The sequence below is a fragment of the Pogoniulus pusillus genome, unplaced genomic scaffold (assembly GCF_015220805.1).
Source record: "Pogoniulus pusillus isolate bPogPus1 unplaced genomic scaffold, bPogPus1.pri scaffold_81_arrow_ctg1, whole genome shotgun sequence".
NCBI lineage: Eukaryota > Metazoa > Chordata > Aves > Piciformes > Lybiidae > Pogoniulus > Pogoniulus pusillus.
Genome location: NW_026974725.1, coordinates 105,145 through 121,563, shown reverse-complemented (window position 1 = coordinate 121,563; position 16,419 = coordinate 105,145). Strand labels below are relative to the sequence as shown.

Genomic DNA, 16,419 nt, shown 5'->3' with positions numbered 1-16,419 from the left:
GTACACGCTGAGATAAACAAACCTGACGCCATGCCTCTGAAAGCCTGGGGCCAGACATACCCACCCTGATTACAGGGGGGTTCCCTCCAACCTCCCGCCGGGCACCGCGACGCACGGCCCCGCTTACAGGGCGGCCGCTCTCGCCTCGGCACTCCCAAAAACGCCTACGGAGCCACGGGCTCCGGACTGCGCCCAACTTACGGGACGGCCCACCTGCCTGCAGCACAGCAACACCTCTTCAGGAGCCCAGGGAGCCACCTCCACCCTCTAAGGGCCCAGGAACGTGCGCTCCACTCAGCTGCCCAAAACAGCCTCCTAGGACCTGCTCACCGGGACCTCGGGCCGCTCCTGGCGACACACAGGGACACAAGGCTCCACAGCTCATCACACAGGCCCCGACTACAGGGCCCTTCAGATGCCACCTTGACAACAGGACAGGCTGCCACAGAGGCACACACCCAGGCCCTCAACAACAGGGCCTACGCTCTGTCCCTACAGGACAAGGAGGGGCAAGCTGAGCTCCCACTCCGCTCGGGCACTCCGAGGAGACTCCCCTGTTACTGCCCAGAGCCCCTCTTTCCCTCCTGGGAAGCCTAAGCTAAGCTACAGCACTTTTCACAGCAACCTACACCACAAGCACGCTCAGGCACACAAGCACACACACACAGAGGCAAGGGAGGGGGCCATACGCACATCTCTTCCCAGGAGAGGGAGCAAGCTCTGGGCAGCCACCGATGGGACAGTCATCCTTACCCCGCAGCAGGAGAGAAGAGGGTCAGACTTGGCCGCACCAGACTCTGCGGAGCTCAGGGAAGCCTCGGGACACCAAAGGCCCTCAGGGGCGGCCAAAGGACAAAAGCCGCGACACGCCCCGAGTACAGGGGGTCACGCTGCACAGGCAGCCCACAGCTGACAAGCTGCCGGGGCTGCGGAAAGGACCCTACCCCGCTTACAGGGGGGGCTCGGGGACCAGGTTGATCCCTTTCCCCAACGGGCGTGGAGACACCGCCTCGCGCCTTCCTTACAGGGCAGCCGGGCTCCGGGCAGCCAAAGGACCAAACCGCCAAAAGGCAAACGACGGCACAAGCAAAGACCGAGTCCTACTTACGTGGAGGTTGTCCAGCGCAAAGCCACACAGGCCACACTCGAGGTGACGGCAAAGCTCTCGACTTACCACACCTTCGGTCAGGAGCGGCTCCCTTTGCCCAGAGCGCCTCGCCCGTCTCCTCTTCTCCAGACCGACGGCCCGCCTCTTCTCAACGTCCTTTACCTCGCCGTTCTCTGTCGTGCCTCTTCCGCTGTCGGCTCCAGCAACCGCCGAGCAAGGGCAGGCTTAGGCCTCACTGGCGCCTCCCCAACCGCACACGTGGGAAATGGGCACCTCCCCAGGGGCACCACCCGGCCAGCTTCCCACCCGCAGGCAGCCCCAGCGCCGCAAAGCCCTCCCACTTTGCCTTGCCTCACCCAAGCGGCGCACGGCACGCTCCCGGTCAGGACTGGAGACGGGCTGCGAGGCGGGAACCCCGCACAAATCCAGCTGGGCACGCAAAGCAGCCGCCGCGGAGGCTACACGATCCTGCTTACGGCGCGCTGCACTCGCTGCTGGCATCAAAAAGCGCCTGGGACGCCAGGGCACTGAGCGGGCGCCGACCGGCAGGGCAACCCTGGTCCCAGGGGCCTACGGAGGCTCCTCCTCTCCAGTTTAGGGCCATCTACACCCGCACCCCGCTAAGGACGCGGGCACCCCACACGGGCTGCTAGCTGAGCGCAAAGGCACTCGGACCGGGGACCGCTTACGGGTGGGTGGATGCCGGGGAGTCGAGAGCGTGGCCTAGCCCCGCAGCTACAGGAAGCAGACTCAGGAGCCAGGCAGCGGGCTTTCGCAGCCAAAGACCTGGGTCATGGCGGGAGACTCCACCAACACTAAGCCTGGGGCCGAGGAGTACACGCTGAGATAAACAAACCTGACGCCATGCCTCTGAAAGCCTGGGGCCAGACATACCCACCCTGATTACAGGGGGGTTCCCTCCAACCTCCCGCCGGGCACCGCGACGCACGGCCCCGCTTACAGGGCGGCCGCTCTCGCCTCGGCACTCCCAAAAACGCCTACGGAGCCACGGGCTCCGGACTGCGCCCAACTTACGGGACGGCCCACCTGCCTGCAGCACAGCAACACCTCTTCAGGAGCCCAGGGAGCCACCTCCACCCTCTAAGGGCCCAGGAACGTGCGCTCCACTCAGCTGCCCAAAACAGCCTCCTAGGACCTGCTCACCGGGACCTCGGGCCGCTCCTGGCGACACACAGGGACACAAGGCTCCACAGCTCATCACACAGGCCCCGACTACAGGGCCCTTCAGATGCCACCTTGACAACAGGACAGGCTGCCACAGAGGCACACACCCAGGCCCTCAACAACAGGGCCTACGCTCTGTCCCTACAGGACAAGGAGGGGCAAGCTGAGCTCCCACTCCGCTCGGGCACTCCGAGGAGACTCCCCTGTTACTGCCCAGAGCCCCTCTTTCCCTCCTGGGAAGCCTAAGCTAAGCTACAGCACTTTTCACAGCAACCTACACCACAAGCACGCTCAGGCACACAAGCACACACACACAGAGGCAAGGGAGGGGGCCATACGCACATCTCTTCCCAGGAGAGGGAGCAAGCTCTGGGCAGCCACCGATGGGACAGTCATCCTTACCCCGCAGCAGGAGAGAAGAGGGTCAGACTTGGCCGCACCAGACTCTGCCGAGCTCAGGGAAGCCTCGGGACACCAAAGGCCCTCAGGGGCGGCCAAAGGACAAAAGCCGCGACACGCCCCGAGTACAGGGGGTCACGCTGCACAGGCAGCCCACAGCTGACAAGCTGCCGGGGCTGCGGAAAGGACCCTACCCCGCTTACAGGGGGGGCTCGGGGACCAGGTTGATCCCTTTCCCCAACGGGCGTGGAGACACCGCCTCGCGCCTTCCTTACAGGGCAGCCGGGCTCCGGGCAGCCAAAGGACCAAACCGCCAAAAGGCAAACGACGGCACAAGCAAAGACCGAGTCCTACTTACGTGGAGGTTGTCCAGCGCAAAGCCACACAGGCCACACTCGAGGTGACGGCAAAGCTCTCGACTTACCACACCTTCGGTCAGGAGCGGCTCCCTTTGCCCAGAGCGCCTCGCCCGTCTCCTCTTCTCCAGACCGACGGCCCGCCTCTTCTCAACGTCCTTTACCTCGCCATTCTCTGTCGTGCCTCTTCCGCTGTCGGCTCCAGCAACCGCCGAGCAAGGGCAGGCTTAGGCCTCACTGGCGCCTCCCCCTCCGCACACGTGGGAAATGGGCACCTCCCCAGGGGCACCACCCGGCCAGCTTCCCACCCGCAGGCAGCCCCAGCGCCGCAAAGCCCTCCCACTTTGCCTTGTCTCACCCAAGCGGCGCACGGCACACTCCAGGTCAGGACTGGAGACGGGCTGCGAGGCGGGAACCCCGCACAAATCCAGCTGGGCACGCAAAGCAGCCGCCGCGGAGGCTACACGATCCTGCTTACGGCGCGCTGCACTCGCTGCTGGCATCAAAAAGCGCCTGGGACGCCAGGGCACTGAGCGGGCGCCGACCGGCAGGGCAACCCTGGTCCCAGGGGCCTACGGAGGCTCCTTCTCTCCAGTTTAGGGCCATCTACACCCGCACCCCGCTAAGGACGCGGGCACCCCACACGGGCTGCTAGCTGAGCGCAAAGGCACTCGGACCGGGGACCGCTTACGGGTGGGTCGATGCCGGGGAGTCGAGAGCGTGGCCTAGCCCCGCAGCTACAGGAAGCAGACTCAGGAGCCAGGCAGCGGGCTTTCGCAGCCAAAGACCTGGGTCATGGCGGGAGACTCCACCAACACTAAGCCTGGGGCCGAGGAGTACACGCTGAGATAAACAATCCTGACGCCATGCCTCTGAAAGCCTGGGGCCAGACATACCCACCCTGATTACAGGGGGGTTCCCTCCAACCTCCCGCCGGGCACCGCGACGCACGGCCCCGCTTACAGGGCGGCCGCTCTCGCCTCGGCACTCCCAAAAACGCCTACGGAGCCACGGGCTCCGGACTGCGCCCAACTTACGGGACGGCCCACCTGCCTGCAGCACAGCAACACCTCTTCAGGAGCCCAGGGAGCCACCTCCACCCTCTAAGGGCCCAGGAACGTGCGCTCCACTCAGCTGCCCAAAACAGCCTCCTAGGACCTGCTCACCGGGACCTCGGGCCGCTCCTGGCGACACACAGGGACACAAGGCTCCACAGCTCATCACACAGGCCCCGACTACAGGGCCCTTCAGATGCCACCTTGACAACAGGACAGGCTGCCACGGAGGCACACACCCAGGCCCTCAACAACAGGGCCTACGCTCTGTCCCTACAGGACAAGGAGGGGCAAGCTGAGCTCCCACTCCGCTCGGGCACTCCGAGGAGACTCCCCTGTTACTGCCCAGAGCCCCTCTTTCCCTCCTGGGAAGCCTAAGCTAAGCTACAGCACTTTTCACAGCAACCTACACCACAAGCACGCTCAGGCACACAAGCACACACACACAGAGGCAAGGGAGGGGGCCATACGCACATCTCTTCCCAGGAGAGGGAGCAAGCTCTGGGCAGCCACCGATGGGACAGTCATCCTTACCCCGCAGCAGGAGAGAAGAGGGTCAGACTTGGCCGCACCAGACTCTGCGGAGCTCAGGGAAGCCTCGGGACACCAAAGGCCCTCAGGGGCGGCCAAAGGACAAAAGCCGCGACACGCCCCGAGTACAGGGGGTCACGCTGCACAGGCAGCCCACAGCTGACAAGCTGCCGGGGCTGCGGAAAGGACCCTACCCCGCTTACAGGGGGGGCTCGGGGACCAGGTTGATCCCTTTCCCCAACGGGCGTGGAGACACCGCCTCGCGCCTTCCTTACAGGGCAGCCGGGCTCCGGGCAGCCAAAGGACCAAACCGCCAAAAGGCAAACGACGGCACAAGCAAAGACCGAGTCCTACTTACGTGGAGGTTGTCCAGCGCAAAGCCACACAGGCCACACTCGAGGTGACGGCAAAGCTCTCGACTTACCACACCTTCGGTCAGGAGCGGCTCCCTTTGCCCAGAGCGCCTCGCCCGTCTCCTCTTCTCCAGACCGACGGCCCGCCTCTTCTCAACGTCCTTTACCTCGCCATTCTCTGTCGTGCCTCTTCCGCTGTCGGCTCCAGCAACCGCCGAGCAAGGGCAGGCTTAGGCCTCACTGGCGCCTCCCCCTCCGCACACGTGGGAAATGGGCACCTCCCCAGGGGCACCACCCGGCCAGCTTCCCACCCGCAGGCAGCCCCAGCGCCGCAAAGCCCTCCCACTTTGCCTTGTCTCACCCAAGCGGCGCACGGCACGCTCCCGGTCAGGACTGGAGACGGGCTGCGAGGCGGGAACCCCGCACAAATCCAGCTGGGCACGCAAAGCAGCCGCCGCGGAGGCTACACGATCCTGCTTACGGCGCGCTGCACTCGCTGCTGGCATCAAAAAGCGCCTGGGACGCCAGGGCACTGAGCGGGCGCCGACCGGCAGGGCAACCCTGGTCCCAGGGGCCTACGGAGGCTCCTTCTCTCCAGTTTAGGGCCATCTACACCCGCACCCCGCTAAGGACGCGGGCACCCCACACGGGCTGCTAGCTGAGCGCAAAGGCACTCGGACCGGGGACCGCTTACGGGTGGGTCGATGCCGGGGAGTCGAGAGCGTGGCCTAGCCCCGCAGCTACAGGAAGCAGACTCAGGAGCCAGGCAGCGGGCTTTCGCAGCCAAAGACCTGGGTCATGGCGGGAGACTCCACCAACACTAAGCCTGGGGCCGAGGAGTACACGCTGAGATAAACAATCCTGACGCCATGCCTCTGAAAGCCTGGGGCCAGACATACCCACCCTGATTACAGGGGGGTTCCCTCCAACCTCCCGCCGGGCACCGCGACGCACGGCCCCGCTTACAGGGCGGCCGCTCTCGCCTCGGCACTCCCAAAAACGCCTACGGAGCCACGGGCTCCGGACTGCGCCCAACTTACGGGACGGCCCACCTGCCTGCAGCACAGCAACACCTCTTCAGGAGCCCAGGGAGCCACCTCCACCCTCTAAGGGCCCAGGAACGTGCGCTCCACTCAGCTGCCCAAAACAGCCTCCTAGGACCTGCTCACCGGGACCTCGGGCCGCTCCTGGCGACACACAGGGACACAAGGCTCCACAGCTCATCACACAGGCCCCGACTACAGGGCCCTTCAGATGCCACCTTGACAACAGGACAGGCTGCCACCGAGGCACACACCCAGGCCCTCAACAACAGGGCCTACGCTCTGTCCCTACAGGACAAGGAGGGGCAAGCTGAGCTCCCACTCCGCTCGGGCACTCCGAGGAGACTCCCCTGTTACTGCCCAGAGCCCCTCTTTCCCTCCTGGGAAGCCTAAGCTAAGCTACAGCACTTTTCACAGCAACCTACACCACAAGCACGCTCAGGCACACAAGCACACACACACAGAGGCAAGGGAGGGGGCCATACGCACATCTCTTCCCAGGAGAGGGAGCAAGCTCTGGGCAGCCACCGATGGGACAGTCATCCTTACCCCGCAGCAGGAGAGAAGAGGGTCAGACTTGGCCGCACCAGACTCTGCGGAGCTCAGGGAAGCCTCGGGACACCAAAGGCCCTCAGGGGCGGCCAAAGGACAAAAGCCGCGACACGCCCCGAGTACAGGGGGTCACGCTGCACAGGCAGCCCACAGCTGACAAGCTGCCGGGGCTGCGGAAAGGACCCTACCCCGCTTACAGGGGGGGCTCGGGGACCAGGTTGATCCCTTTCCCCAACGGGCGTGGAGACACCGCCTCGCGCCTTCCTTACAGGGCAGCCGGGCTCCGGGCAGCCAAAGGACCAAACCGCCAAAAGGCAAACGACGGCACAAGCAAAGACCGAGTCCTACTTACGTGGAGGTTGTCCGGCGCAAAGCCACACAGGCCACACTCGAGGTGACGGCAAAGCTCTCGACTTACCACACCTTCGGTCAGGAGCGGCTCCCTTTGCCCAGAGCGCCTCGCCCGTCTCCTCTTCTCCAGACCGACGGCCCGCCTCTTCTCAACGTCCTTTACCTCGCCGTTCTCTGTCGTGCCTCTTCCGCTGTCGGCTCCAGCAACCGCCGAGCAAGGGCAGGCTTAGGCCTCACTGGCGCCTCCCCCTCCGCACACGTGGGAAATGGGCACCTCCCCAGGGGCACCACCCGGCCAGCTTCCCACCCGCAGGCAGCCCCAGCGCCGCAAAGCCCTCCCACTTTGCCTTGTCTCACCCAAGCGGCGCACGGCACACTCCCGGTCAGGACTGGAGACGGGCTGCGAGGCGGGAACCCCGCACAAATCCAGCTGGGCACGCAAAGCAGCCGCCGCGGAGGCTACACGATCCTGCTTACGGCGCGCTGCACTCGCTGCTGGCATCAAAAAGCGCCTGGGACGCCAGGGCACTGAGCGGGCGCCGACCGGCAGGGCAACCCTGGTCCCAGGGGCCTACGGAGGCTCCTTCTCTCCAGTTTAGGGCCATCTACACCCGCACCCCGCTAAGGACGCGGGCACCCCACACGGGCTGCTAGCTGAGCGCAAAGGCACTCGGACCGGGGACCGCTTACGGGTGGGTCGATGCCGGGGAGTCGAGAGCGTGGCCTAGCCCCGCAGCTACAGGAAGCAGACTCAGGAGCCAGGCAGCGGGCTTTCGCAGCCAAAGACCTGGGTCATGGCGGGAGACTCCACCAACACTAAGCCTGGGGCCGAGGAGTACACGCTGAGATAAACAAACCTGACGCCATGCCTCTGAAAGCCTGGGGCCAGACATACCCACCCTGATTACAGGGGGGTTCCCTCCAACCTCCCGCCGGGCACCGCGACGCACGGCCCCACTTACAGGGCGGCCGCTCTCGCCTCGGCACTCCCAAAAACGCCTACGGAGCCACGGGCTCCGGACTGCGCCCAACTTACGGGACGGCCCACCTGCCTGCAGCACAGCAACACCTCTTCAGGAGCCCAGGGAGCCACCTCCACCCTCTAAGGGCCCAGGAACGTGCGCTCCACTCAGCTGCCCAAAACAGCCTCCTAGGACCTGCTCACCGGGACCTCGGGCCGCTCCTGGCGACACACAGGGACACAAGGCTCCACAGCTCATCACACAGGCCCCGACTACAGGGCCCTTCAGATGCCACCTTGACAACAGGACAGGCTGCCACGGAGGCACACACCCAGGCCCTCAACAACAGGGCCTACGCTCTGTCCCTACAGGACAAGGAGGGGCAAGCTGAGCTCCCACTCCGCTCGGGCACTCCGAGGAGACTCCCCTGTTACTGCCCAGAGCCCCTCTTTCCCTCCTGGGAAGCCTAAGCTAAGCTACAGCACTTTTCACAGCAACCTACACCACAAGCACGCTCAGGCACACAAGCACACACACACAGAGGCAAGGGAGGGGGCCATACGCACATCTCTTCCCAGGAGAGGGAGCAAGCTCTGGGCAGCCACCGATGGGACAGTCATCCTTACCCCGCAGCAGGAGAGAAGAGGGTCAGACTTGGCCGCACCAGACTCTGCGGAGCTCAGGGAAGCCTCGGGACACCAAAGGCCCTCAGGGGCGGCCAAAGGACAAAAGCCGCGACACGCCCCGAGTACAGGGGGTCACGCTGCACAGGCAGCCCACAGCTGACAAGCTGCCGGGGCTGCGGAAAGGACCCTACCCCGCTTACAGGGGGGGCTCGGGGACCAGGTTGATCCCTTTCCCCAACGGGCGTGGAGACACCGCCTCGCGCCTTCCTTACAGGGCAGCCGGGCTCCGGGCAGCCAAAGGACCAAACCGCCAAAAGGCAAACGACGGCACAAGCAAAGACCGAGTCCTACTTACGTGGAGGTTGTCCAGCGCAAAGCCACACAGGCCACACTCGAGGTGACGGCAAAGCTCTCGACTTACCACACCTTCGGTCAGGAGCGGCTCCCTTTGCCCAGAGCGCCTCGCCCGTCTCCTCTTCTCCAGACCGACGGCCCGCCTCTTCTCAACGTCCTTTACCTCGCCATTCTCTGTCGTGCCTCTTCCGCTGTCGGCTCCAGCAACCGCCGAGCAAGGGCAGGCTTAGGCCTCACTGGCGCCTCCCCCTCCGCACACGTGGGAAATGGGCACCTCCCCAGGGGCACCACCCGGCCAGCTTCCCACCCGCAGGCAGCCCCAGCGCCGCAAAGCCCTCCCACTTTGCCTTGTCTCACCCAAGCGGCGCACGGCACACTCCCGGTCAGGACTGGAGACGGGCTGCGAGGCGGGAACCCCGCACAAATCCAGCTGGGCACGCAAAGCAGCCGCCGCGGAGGCTACACGATCCTGCTTACGGCGCGCTGTACTCGCTGCTGGCATCAAAAAGCGCCTGGGACGCCAGGGCACTGAGCGGGCCCCGACCGGCAGGGCAACCCTGGTCCCAGGGGCCTACGGAGGCTCCTTCTCTCCAGTTTAGGGCCATCTACACCCGCACCCCGCTAAGGACGCGGGCACCCCACACGGGCTGCCAGCTGAGCGCAAAGGCACTCGGACTAGGGATGGTGCCTCTGGGGAGGTCCCTGTTTTCCTCGGGCATGGAGGAGGAGGTGCTACTGAAGCCTAAGTCTATCCTTCTTCCTCAGCAGCAGCTGACACTGATGGTGGAAGAGGCGTGGCATGGAATCGCGAAGCAAGACACATCGCAAAGAGGATCCGCATCGGGCTGGAGAATGGGAGGTGAGCAAGGTACTCTGGCCAAAGGGACTCGCCTCTGACTATAACTCTGGTGACACAAGAGTATCTTGTTTCACAGACACTACCTTAGGTCTCTCTTTTAATATGTTACCCACATACCCTCACCTACCTCAGGATTTCTCTCCAAAATGGTCATGGTCTCCCCTATGGGTTACCCTAAGTTTTTTCATGCATCATGTCAGCTCTGTTCCACCCAATCACCTCAGCTTTTCCCTCCTACAGTCTTCATTTTTATCCCCTAGAGACTAACTCACTTTTTTCCCCTATAAAATGTCACTTGTGTCCTCTTGTTTACCTCAGATTTTTCCTCCAGAGTTTTTGCTTCCTTCCCAATAGACCTGTTCAGCTTTTTCCTCCAAAATATCACTTCTCTGCTCTGAAGTCACCTCAGTTTCCCCTCCATAATCTTCATTCTCTGTAAAAGAGAAAAGAACACCCACAACATCCTACAAAATAAATTTAATAAATATGGGTAAATACTTTCTATTTTAACAAAAAATAAAATTTCCCACAATCTAAATTATAATTGCAAGGAGGCTTCTAAAGCCATAAATGCTATTTACAGCAACGATTTAAAACCTCGACCCACCCCTGCAGACAACTAAGACCCCTGCAAATCCCTACAGGCATCTACGGACCCCTGCAGCTGCCTGCAAACACATACAGACCCCTACAGAGCTCCCCAGTCCCCTTCAGACCCCTCCAGATATTTAACAGACCCCTGCACACATCTATAGACCCCTCCAGAGCCTTAAATGATGCCTGCACACACCTGCGGACCCCTAACAGAAACCTCCAGACACCTACTGAATGCTACAGAAACTTGCAAACCCCTACAGAAACCTACAGACCACTCCAGTCTCCTAGAGAGCTCTAGGGACCCCACCCAACCTGTCAATAGACCCCTGCAGACTCCTACATATCTTTAAGAGGCCCCTGCAGACCTCTAAAGACCTCTACAGACACCTCGAGACCTTTGCAAGGCACTTCAAGACCTTTACAGCCTTTTGAGACACCTGCAGCACCACAGACACCTCTAAAAACCCCTAACGACCTACAGACACCCAGAGAACTCCAGAGACTTCCAGGGAGCCCTCCAGACCCCCGCACAGCTCTGCAGACTCAGAAAAGCCTCCAGACCTTTTAGAAGACCCCTGCAGACATCTGCAGACCGGGACAGACTTCTACAGCTGCTTGCACACGCCTGCAGACACGGACAGGCTCCTCGTGGCCTGCAAAGCTCACACCACGTGCTCGCACACAGCTTCTCCCAAGCGCGGCGGAGGGGGGGGGCGCGGAGCGAGCGGCGGCGGCGGAGGGGGGGGGGCGCGGAGCGAGCGGCGGCGGCGGAGGGGGGGGGCGCGGAGCGAGCGGCGGCGGCGGAGGGGGGGGGCGCGGAGCGAGCGGCGGCGGCGGAGGGGGGGGGGCGCGGAGCGAGCGGCGGCGGCGGAGGGGGGGGGGCGCGGAGCGAGCGGCGGCGGCGGAGGGGGGGGGCGCGGAGCGAGCGGCGGCGGCGGAGGGGGGGGGGCGCGGAGCGAGCGGCGGCGGCGGAGGGGGGGGGGGCGCGGAGCGAGCGGCGGCGGCGGAGGGGGGGGGGCGCGGAGCGAGCGGCGGCGGCGGAGGGGGGGGGCGCGGAGCGAGCGGCGGCGGCGGAGGGGGGGGGGCGCGGAGCGAGCGGCGGCGGCGGAGGGGGGGGGCGCGGAGCGAGCGGCGGCGGCGGAGGGGGGGGGCGCGGAGCGAGCGGCGGCGGCGGAGGGGGGGGGCGCGGAGCGAGCGGCGGCGGCGGAGGGGGGGGGGCGCGGAGCGAGCGGCGGCGGCGGAGGGGGGGGGCGCGGAGCGAGCGGCGGCGGCGGAGGGGGGGGGGCGCGGAGCGAGCGGCGGCGGCGGAGGGGGGGGGCGCGGAGCGAGCGGCGGCGGCGGAGGGGGGGGGCGCGGAGCGAGCGGCGGCGGCGGAGGGGGGGGGCGCGGAGCGAGCGGCGGCGGCGGAGGGGGGGGCGCGGAGCGAGCGGCGGCGGCGGAGGGGGGGGGCGCGGAGCGAGCGGCGGCGGCGGAGGGGGGGGGGCGCGGAGCGAGCGGCGGCGGCGGAGGGGGGGGGGCGCGGAGCGAGCGGCGGCGGCGGAGGGGGGGGGGGCGCGGAGCGAGCGGCGGCGGCGGGGGAGGGGGCGCGGAGCGAGCGGCGGCGGCGGAGGGGGGGGGGGGCGCGGAGCGAGCGGCGGCCTCTTTGTCCCGCCGCCGCCCGCCGTCTTCAAAGGCCCCCCCGGCCTTTGCAACCCTTCACCATGCACCCGGTGCTCACCCACGCACACTCACCTGGGATGTCGGGCAGGGCTGGGCTCCTCCTGCAGTGCTTATAAAGGGCACTGAGCAGGGAGGGCAAAGTGGCCACAGCTGGGGTGGGAGGAGACTTCAATTGATTTCAGGTGCTGCGGGGGTAGAAGTTGCAAAACAAACAAATGGCACCAAATCTGACCAGGGAGAGATTTGGCTAAAAGCCAGGTGAGAAATCGAACAAATCAAACCTCGAAGTCTCATCGAGAGAGCATCCAACCAGACTGGCGCATGGGAGATGTTTTCCAGCTAGGGTGGGACATGGGAGATCTGTCAAGGAAGGTAGTTTGGGAGGTTGTGGGGAAAATACGTGGAGACTCACTTGTGGATTTTCAAGTGATTTATTGCTCAAACATGGAGATCCCCCTCCCGAACTAAATTCGCCACGTGAGTTCTTTTGGATTGAAGTTGTAAAATAACAGTTCAGAAAATAGCAGATAAAAGAGAGTCTGTGATTTCTTTAGAGTTCCTTTGAGTCTTTAAAGTTACTCAGTCTTTAGGTAAAGAGTTCTTCCTCCAATTTACTCACTGTTCGTAGTTCAGTTCAGCAAAGTTCGAAGGTTTTGGGCGGTGTCCCTTTGTTCGTCAGGATCGGGCCCAAGCAGGTTTCAGGCCTCTGCGAGCCCCTCATCGGGCAGGGCCGATCAGGAACGTGAGGGCACCGCGGCAGGAGCAAGGCAGGCAGGCAGGCTAGCGAGCGAGCGGTAGGAGCAAATACCAGCAAGCTCAAGCCAGCAAGCGCCCCGATCCAGGAAGGCACACCATTTTTATAATGTTCAAAAGAGGTGTAACCCTCCAGTCCAGGCTATTTTACGTTATTCTTGCAGATTGGCACAAAATTACAATTAACCTATATAATTGGACAGTTCTTACCAAAACAACCTGTAGGACCACCCAAAGCTCGGCCCACACCAGGTGTCGAGCGGGCATGAGAACTGACGTTCCCCCTAGCCAAAACAGTGGCCATTGTTTATCTCGACTAGGGAGAGACTTTCTCATGGGGCTGAAGGACTGTTTTGGTTTACGATGCTTCTGGCTTAAAATGTGAGACACTGCAACTTTTACAGCAGGGAGGCCTGCTAAGGACTTCTGCTACCCTCCATGACATACTCCACCCCCTGGCTCACATTAAGCCAAAAATTGGAAAACAAAACAAAATACAAGTATTCTTAACTATTATACAGATATAAACAGTATACTAATACATAAACATTACTACAACCTAAAACAGATTAATCCTATATATGCCCACCCCCTGAATAACATACAGCTTTATTGAATATTTACAAAGCAAGAAAACCTGGTATATGCGAAAGCAATTCAGAAGTCTGGGAGAATCCATCGTACACTGATGCGATGAGTTTTCCCACTTACATCAGTTGCTTCCCATGCATACAACCCATTTGGTTTTGACAGGGTCATAGGCACAACTCCGATTGAAGGTAAGTTTACCATTACTGGTTGTCCCACCTTTAACCTGTGTAATGACTGTTGAAGGTGTCGAGACTTATCCGGTGGATGGTTGACATTCTCCACTGGCTTGTCAGGACAAAATGCTCTTATCTTAGGACTACCATAGTTACCCCATCGGTTATTCACGATGAAAACTGCATATGGCAAACGTTTATCCCAGTTACCTTTAGATACAATGGCATGTTTCTTAATCAGAGCATTTGTTCTCTCTACAATACCATTGGCTTGAGGATAATAGGGAGTGTGGAATACCCATGTGACTCCCTCACCCTTAGCCCAGTCTTGTACAGAAGACGCTGTGAAGTGAGATCCATTATCACTTTGGATGTACTCTGGCATTGGCAAGAAACTAAACCACTGCTTTAAAGCTTCAATAGTTTGAGCTCCTGTAGCAGCACTAGTTGCTGTAGCCATGACTAATCCTGAAACTACTTCCACCCCCACCAGTATGTATCTCTTCCCATGTGAGGGTTTAAATGGACCCACATGATCAACTTGCCATGTGCTCCATAGCTTCTTGCCTTCTCTAATATGTTGTGCTGGAGCTAGGTTGGGGTGATCGGTTCTAAGCCTAACTTTACACTGTGGACAAGCTGAAATGATTTCCCCGCAGGTAGTCATAGAAATTGGCCATCCTCTGGATCTACACTCGTAGTAGAGGTCTGCTTTTCCTGAATGGCCTCTTTTAATGTGTAGCCATTCAGCTAATCTCCACCATTCATCTTTCTCATCTTCAACTATGTTTATTCTCGCCAGAAAATCTGCCTGATTATTCCAGGCTGCAGCTGGAGTTTGCTGTTTAGAATACCCTTTAACCCAACCAACTTCAAGAGATCTGGATCGGCCTATTTCTAATAGTCTTTTCCAGTCATCAGCCCTCCAAACTTCCAGGTTTGAAACCTTCCACTGATTCGCTTCCCACTGGCAAATCCACTCAGTGGCACCTTTGAATGTAGAGTAGGAATCAGTGTAAATGGTTGTTGCTCCGTGCTCTGCTGCTAGCATGAGAGCACGCAGCTCCCCTACCTGTGCACTGCCATCACCCTCCTCAGTGATGGTTTGGCCTGTAGCAATCTCCAAGGCAGCGGCTTTGTAGCGCCACTTTGACCCCACTCTCCAAGAAGATGCATCTGTGAACCATACTCCTGATTTATCAGAGTCTGCGGTCATTTCTGGGGCCACCTGAATAGGAGAAGGCTTATATGGCTGACCAAGTAGTGCCTTGTCAGGGTTGATGGGCTGCTGTAATTTGGATACCTTAGTAGGTCCTTCTCTCAGCGGCATAAGCTGTGAGATTCCCTCTAGGTAGGCATACCGCTTTCTTAAAGTGGCCTTTTGGGCAATTCCTTCTGGTGGAGAAGATCCTTTGAGGATCGATTTTAGCAGAGGAAATGGGCCTTGCACTACAATGTCTTGTGTAGTGCGAAGCTTTTCTGCCTCTTTGACAGCTCGAGTTAGGGAAAGGAGCCCCTTTTCCCATTCCGAGTACCGTGTCTCGGTCTCTTTGAACGCTGTTGAGGAAAACAAAAGAGCTCTACTGGGACCATTGGGTCCTCTCTGAAAAATTCCACAGTATGAGGCATTCTCGGAAAAAACCCATTCAGCCCTCAGGGCGTCTTTTGGGTGCAAGGGCCCCAACTTCTGATATGCCTTCAGTTAATCTTTGAGAACTTTCAGGCTCTCAGAATGTTGTGGAGTCCAATCCCAAACTTTGTGCTTCTTAAGCAAATCATACAGAGGACGAGCAATTACAGAGAAACCTGGGATGTGTTTTCTCCAGTAGCCCAAGGTACCTAACAATTGTTGCAGCTCCTTCCTGTTTTGGGGTATCTGACCCTTTTCAATTTCTTGAAGGGTGTCCTCTGGCACAGATATTGCACCTGCTATCCACCAGGATCCCAAGAATTTAACTTCCTGGCTTGGACCTTGACACTTTTCCTTTGGAATAGTTAGCCCTTTATCAGTTAACAGCTTTCGAATATTCTCAGCTACTGTAGCAACTTGTTCTTTGTCATTCCCTCCCACCAAGATGTCATCAATGTAATGATACACCTTAACATCTTTAGGAAGTTGAACAGTGTCAAGCAAAGCTGCAAGTGTGTTGTGCGCAATAGTTGCACTGTGTTTGTACCCTTGTGGGAGACTGTTGAATGTGTATTGAATACCTTGCCAAGTAAATGCAAATTGCGGTTTGTCCTCTTAGTGGTACCATGAAAAACATGTCCTTCACGTCCAGAGTCACCATCCAGGCATGAGAGGCTGCTTGGATCGCTGTTACTGTGGATGAGAGACTAGGAACTGCTGCAGTGAGAGGAAGAGTGTTACTATTAAGTTTTCTGAAATCAATCGTTAATCTCCATCGGCCATCTGGTTTGCGGACTGGCCAGACAGGTGAATTGTAAGGAGAATGAGTTCTGGTGATGATCTTTCTCTTCTCAAGATCAGCTATCACTTCAGTAATACCTTGCCTAGCTGCTGCTGGCAATGGATATTGTGCAACACAGGTAATGTGCGACTTTGGCAAAGGAGGAGCAGTTTGTAACCAATGAACACGAGCATGTACTAATTTTCCCCTCTTATTTCTCACCTCATAAGCACCAAAGCTCCATAATGTTCCATCTGGAAGATGCCACCTTCTACCTGCTAAAACATCAAATCCGAGAATATTATATCGACAATCAGCTAATGCTACTTCTACCAGGGTACTTCTCTTCTCCCTAGGCAACCATAGTTTCGTTTTAGCCAAGTGGCATATGTCAGGCTGTCCTGTTACACCTGTTATTTTTATCTTCTTACTAGATGGCAGAATTCTGAGGCGTTTTGCCAATTGCTCATTCAACACAGTAATTTGTGCACCTGTGTCTAT

The 16,419-nt window shown here is 59.9% G+C and overlaps 1 long non-coding RNA gene across 2 annotated transcripts; it reads right to left on the bottom strand.

Annotated features, from left to right (window-relative positions):
* Nucleotides 1–9,510: 9,510 nt before the first annotated feature.
* Nucleotides 9,511–10,882, bottom strand: LOC135174562 (uncharacterized). Of its 2 annotated transcripts, none has more exons than XR_010302000.1 (2): nt 10,048–10,882; nt 9,511–9,780 (listed from the first exon to the last, which is right to left on the bottom strand). It is a non-coding gene; the product is annotated as an uncharacterized LOC135174562 (long non-coding RNA). The 2 variants fall into 2 exon arrangements; XR_010301999.1 differs by having other exon boundaries at nt 9,511–9,720.
* Nucleotides 10,883–16,419: the final 5,537 nt, after the last annotated feature.